Source organism: Glandiceps talaboti, chromosome 9 (genome assembly GCF_964340395.1).
Source record: "Glandiceps talaboti chromosome 9, keGlaTala1.1, whole genome shotgun sequence".
Taxonomy (NCBI): domain Eukaryota; kingdom Metazoa; phylum Hemichordata; class Enteropneusta; family Spengelidae; genus Glandiceps; species Glandiceps talaboti.
Window position 1 is genome coordinate 16,832,998 of NC_135557.1, and position 14,369 is coordinate 16,847,366.

Consider the following 14,369-nt stretch of genomic DNA (forward strand, 5'->3'; position numbering starts at 1 on the left):
ACATGTGAAAGGCATAGCGTGATATATGATATAATGCAATTACCGATATATGATATTCGATACGACATATAATATGATGTTGTGTCAAGTGATGCTTTCATGTATTACTGTTGTTTCTCTTCTTCAGTGCCTTTGAACATAGGATTCAGGCGTTATGTATGTGTTTATATATATATATATATATATATATATATATATATATATATATATATATATATATATATATATATATATATATATATATATGTAGGTACATACATACATACATACATACATACATACATACATACATACATACACACACACACACACACACACACACACATACATACATACATACATACATACATACATACATACATACATACATACATACATGAATAGAATAGCTTAGAATAGAATAGAATAGCATATATGGGTGGACAGACATACAGACAGACAGACAGACAGACAGACAGACAGACAGACAGACAGATGGAGGGAGCGGCAATGCAAGGCAAGTCGTGATTAATAAAATATCATGACAGAGCTGTCAGCTGTTAGCGGAGCCATTAAATAACATCAATGTGAGGAGTACACAGATAAGTAAAATGACGTCATCAACTAAAACTCATTCAGACTTGGGGAATACTTACATGCTAACTTGAGTACGTACTTTAACTTTTTATTTAACGGTCATTGTATGATTATTAACAATCTTATCTCTTTAGTCAGTCAGTAGTCAAAGAACGGAAGAAGTGAGAAGTATTCAAAGATGTTGACAGTTGTCAGATGTTTGTTTAATTTGGAAAGGAAGCATGTAGGTTTATACTTTAAGAGTATTATACGGTCAAGACCCTATCACTCAATACTCACATTCATGATAAAAATAGTTTGGACAGAGGTGTAAACTATGCTAGACGTGGGATCACAAATCCCATCCGAAGTCACGCTATAGCTGTCAACGGATGCTGTCAACATAAAGGTAGTAAATGAATATGTTGAAATATATTGTGTACAAGTCAGAATCATTAGTAAATTAGTGTCTGCGGATGGACGGATTTAATTACCAAATTGTTATGTTACTAATTATAATTAGCTGGCGTAGAATGTGAAAGGCGCATATCTACTTAATGGTGTATCTGCTTGATTCCCGATAGATATATGTAGCAATACTAAAAGCAATCTTCACTTGTGTTGTTAAATTGGGTCTCCAGGTACTAATCCATGGATTACCAATATATGAATGGCTTCTCTAATGTTTCCCGTCTTTAGAGCCGGTCTACTATTTTCTCAAATAGGTCAATTCCCTTTAGAAACGAAAGGTCATAGTAGTCAGGTATGTGTTTATCCCTAATACAGCTTGCAATGTCTTGAAAATAGATCTCTATCTGTTTATATATATTGATTGTGACTTAGTTCACAGTAAAATGAACTAAACGTGTTATCCAAACCAATACACGAGTAAAGTAATCAGCTGGATTATGATTCACTTGTGGTCAGTGACCGACAGCTTTCAAGTTAACTACTAACTTTTGAAAGTTTAACTGCGTAAAGAAGTTAAAACCAATAGTTTTCGAATATATGTTAGTATTGTTAGGTATTCCACTATGGCTGTTGTGTTATTGTCGTTAGAATTGAGTAGTTATCTATCCTATGAATATGATGACAATAAAATGGAGCTTTAGAGGAAGTCGAAGTATATATGTACTCAATTACATTCTTTATTTTCAAAAGTTACCATACATACCATACATACATACAGACAGACAGACAAACAGACATACATACATACATACATACATACATACATACATACATACATAAGCAGGCAGGAGGGCAGTTAGGCACACACACACACCCACATACACACGTAGGTAGGCAGATAGAAAGACAGACAGTCGATTTCTGTGTTTCAATTTAGCATGGCTTAGCATGTGTACCCTATGTGAGCATGTGGAGTATGTAAAATGCCTATCAAATATCACATCCTTAACTATACTGTCCAAAGTTGTAGTTCTTTGCACAGGTTTTGTATACTCTGTTCAAGGTTTTATTTTTTCTGCAAACCATCTTTGTGTCTGTGTCTGTGTCTGAGCCTGTGTCTTTATGTGTGTATTCGTGTTTACTAAGTGACAACACCTGTCGTTTACCATAAATTATACTTTATTACAACAAGAGAAATTCAATATGTATGTGTTCAGATGTAGTCGGGTTCAAAGTTTCAAAGTGTATTTTCGGTAACTCAAGTAGCAAACGGTTAAAAGGGTTCTCTATGTGTCCATCTAAATTAACATACTATTGTACAGCTCTGAAGTAGGGTGACTGATACCTCATACATAGAAAGTTGTAGAAAATACATTGTGTCACAAGGGAGGAAGCCGACGGGGTACAACAGAACTCTGCGGGAACAGAGAATAGGGAACACAGTTGCCGACAAAAAGACATCACGTCCACAGATAAGAGATAAATTGGTGATGCCACTCTTACCAAGTACTCGCTTCCCGTTCCTTTGTAAAATACTCCATTAGAATTGACATATCTGTTGCTTTCAATTATTCATTTCAGATGAACAGCGATAACACATGTCTCAAGCGGCAAGTACGGCAAGTATAAGTGTTTTAAAACATAAATTCCTATCCTTTGATAATAGTAAGAAAAAGCATTAAGAATGGTGTACATCTTGTTACCGTCATTTTGCCATTAACAGGAAACATTTTAGGACTACAGCATTAATTCTCTTGAAAGAACTACCTTTCACGGAAATAGCCTATCAACTCATCTAAACGTTAGAATGGTTCCCGGGTTACGTTCATGATACTAATAGGGAGAGACTGCGTTTTCCCTAGTAATCACACCAGTGCTAGTTATACCACAAATTGTTCAGTTATACTTATTAATATGTTCAACATTTGTTGCAAAATATAACTGTAATAGATTCCTTTTACATCACCTGTCTTGGCAAACAAATACGTCTTTGTTCTCTGAGACGTTTAATAAAAACTGGCAAGAATCTTTAGTTTTTCGATCAAGTTTTTACCGAAAGTATTTTAACGTATGCCATCACTATTCTGGTTTAACAACATCACCAGCGATGGGTCGAATGCACTTGGGAGAGTCGTCCGGACAGCACAGAGTATCATTGACGCAGAATTACCATCTTTACAATCAATCTATTATTCCAGATCCATTCCCAAAGCTGCGCCCAGCATTAAGGACGCCAGTCATCCGAATTGTTAACTGTTATCCTCTAGTAGGCGATAAAGCAGTATCAAAACGAAATCATAGCGTGAAGCTTTTCTCTCTCTACTCTTCGATTTGAATGTTAAAGCAGTCCTAGGATCATTTACCATTCGCATTACTTTTATGTTATTTGTCTCCCGTTTGTATCGTTTGTAAACTTAGTGTTATCTTATAATTGCATGTTTTTCTTTTATATTTCACTCGTATTATCTTTTTAATGCTATATTCAGTTGTTCATATCTTTTAAATCTTTAGTTTCCGATTCCATTCACCTCTTTACCCCTTCTTATGAGAGTACGTGCAAAGCCAAAATCTGATGCATTTTTGCAAATGGCAATAAAGTTATATCATTATATTTTTTCGACAGCTTCGACCCTGAACAAAAACAAAATAAGACTTTTATTGCGTTTACAAAAAAATGAAATATTAATATAATGGGCTTCCTGATGCAATGCTTCTTGTTCTTGTTAAGTGTTATTCAAATGTTCAAGTCAAAACATGGGACAACTGTAGACAATGTTTAATCTAGTCAATAAATACTTACATACACTTAATCTTGTATCACTGTCATTATGTTCATTGTGCCTCAGTCAACCCAGCTGTACACTTGGAGACCTTGTTAGATAGGGTTGCAATGCGAATGTTTTTAATCCTATATGCTTATAGAGGATGCAATGGATTGTGTGCTCCCCGGAAAGTTGAGGAAGGTAAAGAACAGATGTGCCTTTATAGATCAGTGACAGGGGTAATAATTATGAGCGCCTGCAGCGCTCAGGAGAACTGGCGCATTATAAATACACATTTTTAGTAGTAGTAGTAGTAGTAGTAGTAGTAGTAGTAGTAGTAGTAGTAGTAGTAGTAGTGTAGTAGTAGCAGTAGTGGTAGTAGTAGTAGTAGTAGTAGTAGTAGTAGTAGTAGTAGTAGTAGCAGCAGCAGCAGCAGCAGCAGTAGTAGTGGTAGTAGTAATAGTAGTAGTAGTAGTAGTAGTAGTAGTAGTAGTAGTAGTAGTAGTAGTAGTAGTAGTTGTTGTTGTTGTTGTTGTAGTAGTAGTAGTAGTAGTAGTAGCAGTAGCAGTAGCAGTAGTAGTAGTAGTAGTAGTAGTAGCAGCAGCAACAGTAGTAGTAGTAGTAGTAGTAGTAGCAGTAGTAGTAGTAGTAGTAGTAGTAGTGTATTTAAATAGTGTACCATCTCCATGTAACATTGGTAGTTTTATACATGCACACTTCTATACAGAGAATGTCAACACCATTTTATTTTGGGTGAACCCAAAAGTTATGTCATAATACTGTTCCTTTGGTTTATCTTACTGTTATGTCACGTGTCATAGTTACTAGTTAATAATTACATATGTTTTAGTTAGCAGAATAGTGTAGGTCATTTTTAGGATGAAACCACAACGAGGCTACGAAATGTTCAGATACGGTCAATAACCTTTTAAAGTGATTATGCATGATGATATTAATAGATTGTTTTAAAAGAAATTTGATTAATAACAATGAATTATGTAAAGACAATATAATCGCTTCATAACATCTTAATTGGACACTAAAGTAAGTGTGTATAAAACGAAAAATAAATGCCAGACTCTCAAAATTTATAATGTATCGTGCTTTCGAACTATTTAATTACAATCAGTTGATAAAGTCTTAAAAAAACATTTGATGCAGAGATCTAGAGATATCAAACAAAATGATAAGTTATTCATTACAATTATTTTTCTTTTGATACTTCGTTGAAAAGGGATCATGTGACATCAAAGAGTCGAAGGGTTACCGATTTGATTTATTAAAGGAATCACTACCAAGACAGTGATTATCGTTATCGCGCCATTAACGGATTAGTCATGCACACATTTGTCACGTTATAAATGCTGTTACCTCAATTTATAATCTATAACTTCGTGCAAGCTGTTGCTGTCTTTAAATCGTCATCTATATCGAGGTTACTGTCACAGAAGATACGTGTGACTTTTGCGAATCACGTTCCGTCTGTCTAAATACTATGGAAGGAACCGGTTCAATAGAATAACATTGGTTGTAGGCTCTGGCACGACAAAACTTTTGCTATCATTGGTATACTACAGTATCTGTTTCAACAAATACCTTGCTAACACTACATTTTATGATAATAATATAGTCACTTTATTGTAGTCAAAGGCCATAGGCCCAAAATACAATTACAAACTTATATAACCAAAAAAATATGTTACAGTTCCATTAAAGTATTTGCTTCTGACCTGATTTTTAATGAGTGATGAATAAAGGCTGCAAGTCTCTGTAATTCACTTGATTGATCAGATGATAACAGTTGAGTAAACTTTTCAAAGGATGGCGGCTGATAGAAATATTGCGGGGTGTATTTTGACATAAGGTTTGCAAAAAATTCACATTTCAATAGGAAATGGTATTCGTCCTCGATTTCATTTGAATCACAAAGTATACAAATACGTTCAGCTCTATCAATACCTGTCTCAATATGCAAACAATGAGACGAACATCTAAAACGTGCTAGCATCGTCCTATGACTAGCAATTTTCACCGCTATCAAGTATTTTTCAGGTTGAAGCAAGGACTTAAAATTTCTATATGTATCTAATTTATCGATCACTGAAATGTCAGTACGCCATACACTTAATAAATATGATTTATTTCCTGTATTTGCCAGGCATCTTGCAAGTTACACAAGAACAATAACTTTTTAACTTCAGTCATCCAAGTGCATCTAGAATTTACATTAGAATTTTCAATGTTTAGAACCATATTATAACATTTTCTGAGGAACCTGTAGTTTGGCATGGTAATCAACTTGGCCCAATATTTAATACACCTTTTTGCAGTATGTAGGAAAAAGGGTATCTGCCACATTCTCCAAAAATGGCACTATTTGGTGCACAGTTAGAGACTCCTAAAACATTTTACATGCAAGGTACTACATTATATTGTCTGATTTCATAAATATCTCATTAACATTGTTACATTTCAATCTGATTTGATAAATATCTTACTAACATTGCTACATTATATTGTCTGATTTGATAAATATCTTACTAACATTGCTACATTATATTGTCTGATTTCATAAATATCTCATTAACATTGTTACATTTCAATCTGATTTGATAAATATCTTACTAACATTGCTACATTATATTGTCTGATTTGATAAATATCTTACTAACATTGTTACATTTCATTCTGATTTGATAAATATCTTACTAACATTGCTACATAATATTGTCTGATTTCATAAATATCCTACTACCATTGTTACATTTCATTCTGATTTGATAAATATCTTACTAACATTGCTACATTTCATTCTGATTTGATAAATATCTTACTAACATTGCTACATTTTATCGTCTGAATGGATAAATAGCTGACTAACTTACATTTTATTGTCTGATTTGATAAAACATCTTACTATTATTAAACATTGCTACATTTTATTGTCTGATTTCATAAACATCTTACTAACGTTGCTACATTTTATTATCTGTAGCAACAAAATATTGAGGTGCAATTGATACATTGTAATCCATTAACATGCCTGGCAAAAGTGTAGCATATGATTCGGCGATAATCTACTAGGATAATGGTAGCTTTATACGCGGATGAAGCCTGTGCGGCTCCCTCCTCAGAGTGCTACAGTAGCGCCTCATATTATGGTGCCATTTCTGGATGCGAGAGCAAGCAACAATCTATCAAGTTTTGTTCTGGAAACCACAGCACGGAATGGGATGAAAAGGGCGTCCGGCCATAACTTTGGTTGACACTCTTGAACGAGACTGTGGTATAAATCAACGTGGCCTACCAGCAATCATGCAAAGAAGAGATCAATGGAGAGAAATTATAAAAAATGCCTGAGTTAGCTCTATCTGACGACGACGACGACGACGACGGTGGTGGTGGTGGTGGTGGTGGTGGTGGTGGTGGTGGTGGTGATGATGATGTTGATGATGATGATGATGATGATGATGATGATGATGATGATGATGATGATGATATCGCACCAGACGATGACAAGAAGCAAAGTTAGTCGCAGAGTTTGTGTTGCACCTGGTGACAGAGCATAGCAATGTTACTAAAAAGAGTCATGAGCCAGACGACATTTTGCTTCTTCTCAACTGGCTTCTATTGCGTATCACATATAACATCTGACAACATATAAGTCATCGCCCTTGCTGGACTTAAAACGTTTCATGTGCTTCGTGAGACATTGTATGCACACTCTGCTAACGGAATCAGGGTATCAGTACAACATCAAGAAGGAAACCTGTCTTGAATTCCATTAAGCAAATTACTTCTTGTAGCTGTCGTATTGAGGAGTACCACAAGAGTTATGACTTACCTGTTTCCTGATAATTAATAGCAAATAACTAGTTTACATTTCTCCTAAATTTCTGTAAAATGATTACAGAAATACGTTGTGTTAAATCATTATTAAGTTAATTAAATCTCCGAACTAGAGGTTTTCGTACGGGGTTTATTTGAGGTCAATATGGTATGTCCTTATAGTGGAAGGCAAAGTGGATTAAATCGACTAATAGGTTTCGATGAGTTAGATGAAATGCAGCCACGCTACTCTATCACGATAAAGTGACTAATACACAGGTTAAGACGGGTAGATTAAACTCGTGCGATCCCTGGCAATCGAAATTGTTACTTTATAATTAAAATGTAAGTTGTAATATTTGGGCGTTTGTAGTGCTTGTCGGCGAAGTACACGGTGTAGTCCTCGGGAGATTCACTGACCAGTAACAGTGTCTACAAAGTGTTAGTATATTTCAAAAGGTTAGATTGCAAACACTTGACAGCATCTCGAGTACATCCACAGACCACTAGAAGAAACTGAGACTTCTAGTGGTCTGACGTACATCCCAAAATATACAATGTTCCACTTCTCGTATAGCCCATGGGCATTATAAATTTCCCCTATGTGAACATGTATGAGTATCTCATATCAGAATGTTTATTCTTTAATTCGAAAAAAGGTAATGGTACACTATGAATCAGGTATAACTATGGGAATGAGTGACTGCTATAATTGTACTTGTGAAGGATTCGTTGAATCTAATAACAACGAAGTCAGTTTTCCTCTGACGAAAATGGCAAAGTGGTATAGTTCATAACCCCAGCTTTAAATTCTTGAAAGCCGCTTACGGATTTGTAAATAATACATTTTACATCCTGTGAACAAATCATGTATATGCGATAATAGGGCAGAAGAAAATGAGCTGTGCAGAATGCTCAGTCAGAATGGATTCTAGTGTTTGTTGTGTATATCTCTTCCACAAGGGATTTATAACTGCTGTGTGTTCGTCTCTTGCAATCGAGACTAACACCACCGGTGCATGGTGCATTCCACACCCAGTGTACAATTGCATGTTTTTGTTTTGTCTGTAACAATTGTTCCAGGGACGCACGGTGTCTTTCATGTTGTACAAAGCTTATTTATGAAATCATCTTCTGCAAAAGTTGTAATAAAATGTACGTAAATCTTCTGTGCAAGAGACAAACATATACAATAGGGAACTTGCAATCCAGACTGAGCAAACTCAGACGCAAAGGACTATGGGATTATCTGTGGTTATCATAATACCTAATCTGGAGCTACTGATAAAATTAACCTCCCACAATTGTCAGGGTAACTATTAATTGATTATTTGTGGTTACAAGCAATGTAACATTATTGTTTAGAATACTATTTGATTAGTATTTATTATCTCATTTCCCATGATGCAACATTCAACATGGCGGGTTTGCAAGTTCCCTTATTGCATCCGTTTTGACTGACCATGAGTTTACTTTCGTCTGCTGTACCTCTGTATGTTATTGGTCAGTTGCAAATCAATACGCGGTAGTAAAACAGTAACGATTTACTGTCTGACTAATGTATTTTGGAAAGAAATAAAACCTGGACCAGTCCTGATCTCTGTTAAAGCTCATATAACAAACCCTGAACCATTTCACTCTTTATGATTGATGAGAAATATGAAATATGTTCATATTATTGGTGAATACTTATGGATGAGCAAAGGCGGTTCCGTATTTCTTACTATCAGAAAGCAGATACGCGGGTCATTATCCTAACAGTGTAATGGCATTCTAATCATTTCTCTCGCAAACGTGTTCTCAATATATAGTATTACTCGGATGGCATGTTGTTATATAGGACATGATAGTCAGAGAAACGCATTCCAGCACTGTTATATACTAACATTACTGTCAGAATAATGATGATGATTCGATACCCTTCACATGCGTTGCACTTACATTCTGAAAACATTTCACATACCACTGAAGTAGTACAGTCTATTACCGAGGCACCATACATTATATGTTAAAGTCACATTACAAACTGTACAAAAAAGATATACTACATACTAAGTCGTATTGAGCCCATTCCATTCAAGCCCCCCCCCCACCCCACCCCCCCCCCCCCCACCCCTTCCCAACCCATTTAGACGCAACATATAGCCAGACAGAATAATAGCAGTAGCTAGAGTATATGCTCAAATAAGCAAAATAACCACGATTTTGGTGCTTTGGTTTACCATTTTTCTATTCCACTTCTGACAATTGGTATAGCTAAATCTTTCCATAGGCACGATTGAGTATGTTGTACTGGTTGCTATAAAAGCATTAAGATTTGTTCTGGCTCTCCCGTTCTTTATTCTTTATTTAAATAAATTATTATTAAACACACACACACACACACACAAACAGACAGACAGACAGACAGACAGACAGACAGACATACATACATACATACATACATACATACATACATACATACATACAGACACAGACACAGACACAGACACAGACAGACAGACAGACAGACAGGCAGACACACACGCACAGACAGACAAACAAACAGACAGACAGACACACACACACACATACACACACACACACACACACACACACAGACAGACACACACACACATACTTTTGTGTGAGATGATAATCTGAGTGAGTGAGTGGTTGTGAAACAGTTAGGTGAACGTCCAGCCCAGAGAGAATTGTGTCAGCCAGGGGGATTAGCTATGATATAAATTATGGATGATATGACATCATCACACTCGTGACCTTATATTTATTCATGACAAAGGCGGAGCTACATAAGTAGGTCTAAAGTTATGCTCAAAATTCACTTCGTAGTTGTTTATGTTATGCAAATTAGTCTTAAGTGCTCTCTTATCTGATTAGCTAGAGTAATCTTTGTTTATGTTATGCAAATTAGTCTTAAGTGCTCTCTTGTCTGATTAGTTAGAGTAATCTTTCTTTTATGTTATGCAAATTAGTCACTAATTGGCCTCTTATCTGATTACCTAGTGTAATGCTTGGACCGCTCTATCATTTTCTATTTGTTTACGAACCTAGTGAGATGATCAGTAACTGATAAATAATAAAACAAAAGTTGGGGACATCTTCTTTACAAAAAGCTAAAAGTGAATAACAGGCTAAAATGGAAGATTAAGAGACTTTAATACACCTTATGATCTACTGAGGGTTTTTATTTTCTTACACTTTTGATATTTTGCTGATAAAAATGCACCATTTCACCTTGGATAACAATTTTTGTTTTGCAGTATTTTCAATCTCAGGGTTTTGAAAGAAATAATCAAAACTTGAAAACTATTATGTGAAAATTATAACATTTTCGAATAAAACCCAAGATGATCAGAGGGTGCTGTATTTAAAATATATCCCAATATGAAACATAATTTATGTCAACACCACTAACAATACTATTACACACTAGGCCCCTTGAAATATCGAACATGTAAATTTTATATCAGATTTGAAAACATGCGAGGAGATAAGTATCTGGACGGACATGATTCACTATTTTACCGATAGGATATTTCAATATAAAACCAAATTAACCACGAACAATTATAAAGTTACATACTTTACATATATTACAGTTTATGTTCAAAAACTAACATCTTTCGTTTTAGAACTTCAGAACTAAAACTAGAACAACTGCAACAATGCGGTAACTTCAAAGCTTATAGTCAATCACGAATTCACTGAAAATATTCAATTTTAAAATGAGTTCTTACGAGGTAAGATGTCACTGGCGTTAACCCTTATGCGTTTGCTGCATTATCTTTACTCCCTGTACTGATCACTATTCATGTTTGTAATTCTGAATTTAAGTAACACGAATACCAAGCTGTTCTCACGACAAAAACAAGATGATGTATTACAGATTGGGTATTATGTAGAGCACGATCACCGCGAAAATGAAACAACACAAGAGAAATTTACGAAAGCACGAGCATGACAGCTGTCAACTATATGAAGCACATCCCACTTCTCAAACGGCAACTTTAGATACTGTTCTTCGACATTTTCACCTTCCGTAAGGGTGGGTAATTATGTCATCGATTTGACTGTCTGTTTGTCTGTCTGTCTGTCTGTCTGTCTGTCTGTCTGTCTGTCTCTCTCTCTGTCTGTATTGATAATTCTGTATGCATATATTCTTTCGACATATTCATTAATACACGCATATCTAATAGATGTTATTGATCTGTTTGTCATTTTGTGGAAACAAATATAAAAAAAACTACAGCATCCATTCAAATGACATTTTCAACACACCTATATGGAAATAGCTCGAATTGATTAGGGTTTGGTAAATATCACATGAATATTAAAGATAAATTTGCATGAATAATAATTTTGTTAATTAAGCTCTATCTATAAAATGAAATTTCATATAATTTTGTACATACACTGATGACACCAAGGCGCACGTGTTCAATAAAGCCAAATGGTATAGCTTTTAATTTCAACGGGTCATTTGCATAATAAATTACCTTGAGTAATTATGCTACATCTTAAGCATGTACGCTTGAAATTTCATATAACTTGGTCCGTACATTGATGATAACATGACGTATATGTCCAATAAAGCTTGTCGAAGCCCATATGCCTTATATTCAATTCGATCCAATTTCTTTAAAGAGAATGTTTCCGGTTTTCGCGAGGAGGGGGGGGGGGGGTGTTTTCATTCCGACATAATTCAATGCAGTTGCAATTTTACTTATAAACAAAGTGTATAAGAACGATACTGAACAGGTTTGCCTTTTTCTTACTGAAGGCATTCGGTTTAGATCTAGAAGGCTGTTCTCAAATCGATGAGCATGATTAATAATGCAATATTGCCAATGAGTTTTCGTACGGTCGTAAACACAACTGTCTTCTTTGACCTTTTTAGGTGATTTACATAGTTTTCATGCAGTATCTGAGCAGTAATATGTCCATGTAATACTATTTCAACTAATAATATTAGTCTGCATATTAATCGCTGTCGGATATAAGTTTGAATTTTCGACATTGTGATGATCAAAGGAGACAAAATTTACACGAGAATGTAGTAAATGGGTAATCTGACTGCAGCTGTGCAAATAATAGATGCAAGGTATGGTTTCCTTGGCAAATGTATATCCCAGACAGATTTCTGGCTATGGTTCACCAACTATTTTATACTGAAATCAAAAACACCACACCAGCTAACAATTATAACTATAAGCTGTATGTCATATGTTCTTCTAATCGCTTTAAACATATTATTCCTGATTTTGTATTGTCACAGTACGCCTCCCCCCCCCCCCCATCAGGAGCAGCTGTTTCCAGACATCTACAATATCGTCAGGTTTGGAACTAAGTTGATGGAATATATCCTATAACACAATATTTACGACTAACATGGTTGTATCCAGGATATTCACATTACCATATTATGCAGTGCCATGCCATCTCACTTGTGGCGTGATATTGTTCTAGGCTTCTGTACGAAGAGATTAATATGTATACTATTTTAATTTACTCTGTGTTTCTGAAACTACATGATGCGGACACTACACATTACTACATTGCGTGAGATTTTAGGGCACACATACTAGATAGCAGTTTCTATTATACATAGTAGGTATGAGCAGAGAAAGTTCTCTTACATATCAAAGCGGGCCTTACTATAACTGCTATATTACACTACATTTCGACATCCACAGTCTTTGGTAAATCTTTTTTTTCAAGTAGAGATGTTAAAAGTATGTCACCTGGCAAAATGTGTCTACCAAGCATTTGTATTGAGGAAGGAAGCCGTCTCAAGGATCTGTAATAGTTAAGTTTTCCTTTGAGTGGCTGATTTTTTCACTTACTTAATATGTATAATTATTTCTATGGACAGGTGACCAAAGGCAATAAAGTATATTATATTATATTACACTATCTTTACGGACACCGTTGTGTAACGTGCGAAACTGATTCAAGGTTCTCCTATATATCTCCTAGCTTCACAATTTGCTTTGTTCCATTAACTTACTTTATTAATGTATAAACTTCACCATAATTAGTAGCCGTAATCTCTTGCCATACCTTATATGTTCTATCATAAATCGTTATGGTAATATGAACACACAACATAAAGACAAGCCTATCAACGATAAAATGTGATAGTAAAGAAATATCTTGTGAACAAATTCCCTTGGGTGTGAGTTGCTGATGTGGACATATAACTATTTTTTGTATCCATTAAATGGAGTTATATATGGCACCAATATGACGTTCAAAAAGTGTGTGTTTGTGGACTGAACAGGTGTTGCGGTATTATAATGCAAACGAGTTCAAAACCTCTGTCTTCTATAAATAGCTATTATAACAAAGAGGAAGCCATATTAAGTTTCTGAGCTGTGTTCAGTTTAACGACTCTTAGTCATACCAATGAAACAGTGGAAATTAACCATACATTGATCATGAAATAGCCGTTTGTGTTGACAACAAATTGTTCCATTTGATGAATACCAAAAACTACTTGAAAAACTCGCACGTGAAGTGGAAATTTTCAAGAGATCTTAGATAGGAAGCATATGGCTATAAACCCTTTAAAATGGTTATGTCAAACTTTGCTTGAAATAGTATCCCTATGCGAGGTGCTGGTTTTACTGTCTATAACTTATCATCAGAAATGGTTATTTTATGTACACGCCAAAACAAAACAATTCTTTATAAGAATCAATCATACGCAGACCCTGACATTTGCAAAACTAGTCTGCCTAAAGTCACGTGTCTATTAAGTTTATATGAAAACTGTTATTTTCTTCAAATGTTTTAACGCTCTACCGACAG